Below are 6,264 nucleotides of genomic sequence, written 5' to 3'. Positions count from 1 at the left end.
CCTGCGTTCACAAATCATCCCTCAGTTTAATGTATTCACACTGCTTTTCATCAAATTATCCACACTGTTTGCATATAATCAGCTGAATCTGTGTCTTGTTTGCGATGTTTTTGGCAATCTGTGTTATCTGCATTGGTTGCTTTAGTGATGATATAGACTTGGTTTGGCATCTTGACTTAGAAGTGCCATTCAGAAGCATGCTGGTGGTATGACGAAAGCTTACTGATACGTACCATCTTCCTTCTTGGACCTGCGATGACACTGGTGTCCACCAGAAAGAGAAACAAACTAAATATGTGCATAGACGGTGGTCACTTCAGGCGTGTTCATCTCGATGCAGCAGTCACAGCCATACTACTAATCGAATGTGGTTGTGTGAAAAAATCTGATGTTGTCTGCCAGAAAAATCAGTATGGGTGACGTGAGATATGGTTGTAAATTATATCGATTCTCATAACTGTTGATGCAAGACACAGCAATGACTTGAGACTGTCAAAAAAAGATTTGGGTGCAAATCCATTTTTGTCAGAAATAGTGTTTCTGATGATGACACGAAGCATCCAGTGTGGACAGTATCATTAATTTTAATGTTTTTTGTGTGGCTTTTGATGTGACGTGCACAGTGTAGGTGGTGTATCTGTATAATAAAGGGTAGATTTTACTTACACTGGGTGCAAAAAGGTGTATATACTGTTTGTACCTAGTAGAAATAGCAACAAATAGCACTTAGTGCAGGCAATAATGATAATCACACAAAGTGTGATTAGTATTAATATGCTGTTTGTTATAAAGTTAAATTAGGCATTGGTGGGTTGAGTTGGTAAAAATAGTTTTTGTGTTTGCACTCAGTGTAAATAGACAGTGCCATAATGACATTTAGATGACATAAATTGGCTGTGGAAAAGCTCTTTTACTGAGAATAAAAAAACAATCAAATAAAAAAAATACTAGTCAGAATAGGTATTCTCTAGACCGTTAACTACTGAATGATGAGCTGATTGTGTAATTTTTATTTTCAGCAAAGTGAAATCTGAAAAATAATGGTATACAGTGCAATACCTTGCTGATTGCTTTATAGTTTTGAACACATTCTTGCACTTCCAGACAATATCAATTCATTTTGTGCTACTTTGACAAAATGTCTGTGCTAGCCGTGTTGGTCCGAATGCTATTCAGATGTATTCTAAATACATCAAGTTTGTTGCAAGAATTTGAGCACATTTTTAAGCTTTTATGCTTATGAATTATAATTCAAAGAAAAACATAAAAATGTCATTTTAGGTCATTTGTTGTAGTTTGTGCAAATGTGCAATAACTGTGTTGATTCAGAAATATTCCGGGGTTTTTTTTTATCCAAATGTAAAACAAATTCAATTACATTTTTTTTTGCTTTTATATTTCCATGTTTCAATATCTATAGTATTTTGTGTGTATTTCATTCTGGAATTTTAAGTGCATTCTAAGCCATGTCTCTGAAACGATAACAAATTTCCCATTTCAAGGCCTCCGCTTCTTTGAGCCAAATGAGAAACTCCCGCATTCCTTGGACTTGCGTCTTGGTGTTAAGGGTGTGGTTTTGATTCACTCATAGTTGACTAATGTTGTCATAGTTTTATTCTATTTAGTTTAGTATATTCTTGTATTATATTATCACTGCTTTATGCAAACTTTTTTTCTATCAATATTTTATATCTAAGGTCATTTATGTCATGAAATATTCTGCATATTCTGCTTTCTTTTATCCCTGACTGGTGTTAAATGTGTTGCTATGTGTTTCTTTCTTAAAGGCAGAGAAGGCAGAGAAACACTAACCCAGCAACTGTTATAGGCATTAAAATAGAATCAAGGAAGTTCTCTGGTCACAGTTGTGCTCTGCTCTAATTGTGATTATCAATATGTACATATGCATGAACTCCTGAAAACTGCCTCTGCTCTCTTTGGATCATAAAGATGCTTGTAACAGATATTGTATTCTGCAGTGACTATGTAGTTAGATTTGATTTAGTTTAGTTTAATTGATTTTACTATATTCTTTCAATGTATTTAGAAAGAAGTAAATGCTTTTGCCATTATTTTAAGATGTGTTTTTTGTTACCATATTATGTAATATTCAATTATTGCAATGTCTGAAAAATATCAACTACCAAAACTTGTATTGGGTTTGAATAAAGTTGCCATTTAAGAAATGGTGGCAAAAGCAATTAATTGTTGCATGTTTTATTGTTGTGTGTGTCTGTTAATAACATTTTATTTTATTTTTATTACAATTCATCCAAAAATGACAATTGTTATTTACTCACCCTCACATATTTCTGATGTTTCTCCCATGAAACACCCATATATTTTGAGAAATTAGTCAATGTGGTCTATTGTTATTTGGACCCCATCATTCTTCTAGTCATACAGGTTTGAAACAACACCAGCATGAGTAAATGATTGGGCGAACTATAAAAAAAAAGCCTAATGTGTTTTTTTGTTTGTTTGTACAGTGTTGTCTTGAATGGTCTTTTTCAGTGTGTTACTCAAATGAAGTCATGTTTTAGTAACTTTTGCTAAAGAAATATGGAAGTGAGAGCCAATGTTGTGAACTTGAAGTTTACCTCACGTAACTGACGTTTAGGCAACTCGGTTTCTTTAAGGTGTTTATAGAAGTCACTGTACGTTTAATGTTTGTAATGAAAAAGTCTTCATTTTGAGACTTGTTAGAAAATAATTTAAAATTCAATTTAGCGGCTTTAACATTCTGATGAAAGTCCGAAGTAATGTTAACCACTGACCTTATTTTAGGCTACTCATAAATCTAAACCAGCTACTCAGCAGTTCCTGAGGGAAGCCGTGGAAATACATGAGGTATATAATGACAGAATTCAGTTAGGTGAACTTATCCTACTGCTCATTTGTCTTTTAACACTCACAAAAATTATAAAAATGATAAAAAAAAGTATTGTTTCACTGTGATTAAAAATGTAAAAACCCTCCCTGCAATCGCTGTATAAAGCCATGCCCCCTGAACGCATATACGCTCACAGACCAGAATACCAGAGACAACATTACTACAATAGGCTACATCAGCGGTTCCCAATTCCAGCCCGTGTTCCGAAGTGAAGTAAACCCCTGCTCAGGGGAGTAGGGAGCAGTGAACATGGTGTAGGGATTATATCGATTGGAACACAGTTCATAGCTCACTTCTAACGAGTTGGTTATCTGAATCGGGTGTGTTAACTAAGCGAGACTTGCAAAATATGTGCGCGGGGTCTGGAATTGGGAACCGCTGGGCTACATCATGTGTCATTCACCAGCGAGAAAACTTTAAAAGTACTACAATACCAGGAAGGAAGATCGGGTTGTTGATGTTTGTCTGCCATTCTCGCTCTGTCTGCACACTTTCAGCCAGCATAACAAAAAATGTTTCTGAAGACAATCACCTTGCACCTTTAACATTTTACCAACAGCGTCTTTACTTCTCTGGCATGAATTCACCAACAACATGAACGAACTTCCCATCATGCCTTGTACTTCCCCGTCTTAAAAGACACAGATGTAATTACAGGTGCATCTCAATAAATTAGAATGTCGTGGAAAAGGCCATTTATTTCAGTAATTCAACTCAAATTGTGAAACTCGTGTATTAAATAAATTCAGTGCACACAGACTGAAGTAGTTTAAGTCTTTGGTTCTTTTAATTGTGATGATTTTGGCTCACATTTAACAAAAACCCACCAATTCACTATCTCAACAAATTAGAATATGGTGATATGCCAATCAGCTAATCAACTCAAAACACCTGCAAAGGTTTCCTGAGCCTTCAAAATGGTCTCTCAGTTTGGTTCACTAGGCTACACAATCATGGGGAAGACTGCGGATCTGACAGTTGTCCAGAAGACAATCATTGACACCCTTCACAAGGAGGGTAAGCCACAAACATTCATTGCCAAAGAAGCTGGCTGTTCACAGAGTGCTGTATCCAAGCATGTTAACAGAAAGTTGAGTGGAAGGAAAAAGTGTGGAAGAAAAAGATGCACAACCAACCGAGAGAACCGCAGCCTTATGAGGATTGTCAAGCAAAATCGATTCAAGAATTTGAGTGAACTTAACAAGGAATGGACTGAGGCTGGGGTCAAGGCATCAAGAGCCACCACACAGACGTGTCAAGGAATTTGGCTACAGTTGTCGTATTCCTCTTGTTAAGCCACTCCTGAACCACAGACAACGTCAGAGGCGTCTTACCTGGGCTAAGGTACCTCTTTTACCTCTTTTCAGATGAGAGCAAGTTTTGTATTTCATTTGGAAACCAAGGTCCCAGAGTCTGGAGGAAGGGTGGAGAAGCTCATAGCCAAAGTTGCTTGAAGTCCAGTGTTAAGCTTCCAAAGTCTGTGATGATTTGGGGTGCAATATCATCTGCTGGTGTTGGTCCATTGTGGTTTTTGAAAACCAACGTCTAAAGCTGCTTTGACACAATCTGTATTGTTAAAAGCGCTATATAAACAAAGGTGACAATAAAACCCAGTCCCATTTGAAGTTCCAGTAGTGTCTGACAAATGAATATGCTGGAGTATGTTTTTGAATGTTAAATCATGCATAAAAATAAAATAGCCTCCATTTTGTCTGGTAACAGAACAACAAAATTGTCTAATGCCCAAAACCTGTCGAGTAATGAATCAATGAAATGAGTATATAAATGGCTATAATGATTATTGTAAATGATTAAATGTAATAATAAAATGATTCAGTGAAAAATGATGATGATCTGATGATTAAGGGAATTTGGCATTTGTTGTTTCGCATATTTATAATCCTATGGAACAGGAAGCGTAGTCACCCTGGTGTGCTAAAATTGTAAATATGAATCGGAATATGATACAGAGATATTTTACTCACAATCATTTCTAGGGGTACCAGTAATTGTGGGTTAAAGTGTATTAGAACAAAAAAATCATAAAGTGATTTTCCCCCACTGTCATTTGTTTTACTCACTAAAAGGTTAGATTGTTTGTGTTTTTTTTAATGCAAGCACAAAAGGATAAACAATACAGATTTTTGATCAGATTTACCAAGGGTGCCAATAATTCTGACCACAACTGTGTAATTTATTTCTGTTTAATTTAGATACCAAGGTAAAGGGATGAAAAACTAAACAGTAACATTGAATTATCTGTCAAATGTAAATTGTGAATGCATCTTATGGCCTTTATTGAATTCCAAAATTCAAATTCATAAGCTGATGTCTGTGTGTTTAGAGAAGTATGAACACTCAGGTTGTCATCTGTAATGAGCTGTTTTCACTGCGTTTGGATCTGTTTTAGTAGGATTTGGAGCTTGAAGATTCCTCAGAACTCTATGATCTCTGTCTCATCTGAAAGATATCAATACAAGATGTTCATAAAATGCAATTTTTAGATGTTAAAACAGTAAAATATTTACCCTTTTAGTTAATATTTCAATAATTTAACAATAAATTCCCATGTTCATGGTTCATTGATGTTGGTTAATGGTCACATGGCAGTATTTTTGTGTGTTATATTTTGTATTTGTATTTAAGTGTTTCATTTTGTTTTCCTCTTAAAATTCTTAGGCCTGGACGATTTGGCTAAAAAAATGTTTTATATATATATATATATTGTTATTGCAATTTGAACTGACATCATGCATAAAACATTACACGGGCCACAGTTATTTCATAAGACGGTCCTTAAAATACACAATATAAGTCAGACCTTTGGACACAGTTAATTGAATTTGCTCTTCATTTCAAATGTATAAATAATTTCATTTAATTAGACTTAAAATTGTGAGTTTATTCAAATTAAAATGTGCAGTTGTATTAAGTGACAACTGAGATATCTCAACAAAGTTCATTTTTTTAACAATTAGTTAGTTGACAAACTTTTTGACTGCCAGTGTAAAATATGTTTCCATGTCCTGAGATATCTTAGATATTAGTTAGCACACAAGGCAAGGCAAGTTTATTTATATAGCACATTTCATACACAATGGTAATTCAAAGTGCTTTACATAAAAGAAAAAAAAAAAAAATTATAACAACAATAAAACAAGGAATTTAAAACTTTGAAAACGATTTAAAAATTGATTTAAGAGCTTTAAAGTGAATTTAAAACAGTTATGAATAGAAAACGATTATACATAAAATACAGTGCAATCAGTTCGGACATGGCACAGTGCTCATTCAGTAAATGCACATCTAAACAGATGAGTTTTGAGTCTGCATTTAAATGTGGCTAATGTTTTAGCACATCTGATCTCTTC

The 6,264-nt window shown here is 34.6% G+C and overlaps 1 long non-coding RNA gene across 1 annotated transcript in view; it reads left to right on the top strand.

The window, feature by feature from the left end:
- The first annotated feature begins 1,802 nt into the window (after positions 1-1,802).
- The window catches only part of LOC107656559 (uncharacterized), a 25,931-nt gene continuing 21,469 nt past the window's right edge, over positions 1,803-6,264 (top strand). The window contains exon 1 of the long non-coding RNA XR_001630583.1: positions 1,803-2,207. This is a non-coding gene — a long non-coding RNA (uncharacterized LOC107656559). The remainder of the gene's footprint in view (positions 2,208-6,264) is intronic.

The sequence above is a fragment of the Sinocyclocheilus anshuiensis genome, unplaced genomic scaffold (genome assembly GCF_001515605.1).
Source record: "Sinocyclocheilus anshuiensis isolate Anshui unplaced genomic scaffold, SAMN03320099.WGS_v1.1 scaffold2787, whole genome shotgun sequence".
NCBI lineage: Eukaryota > Metazoa > Chordata > Actinopteri > Cypriniformes > Cyprinidae > Sinocyclocheilus > Sinocyclocheilus anshuiensis.
The sequence above is the reverse complement of the archived record's forward strand: the minus strand, read 5'-3'. Positions and strand labels throughout refer to the sequence as shown.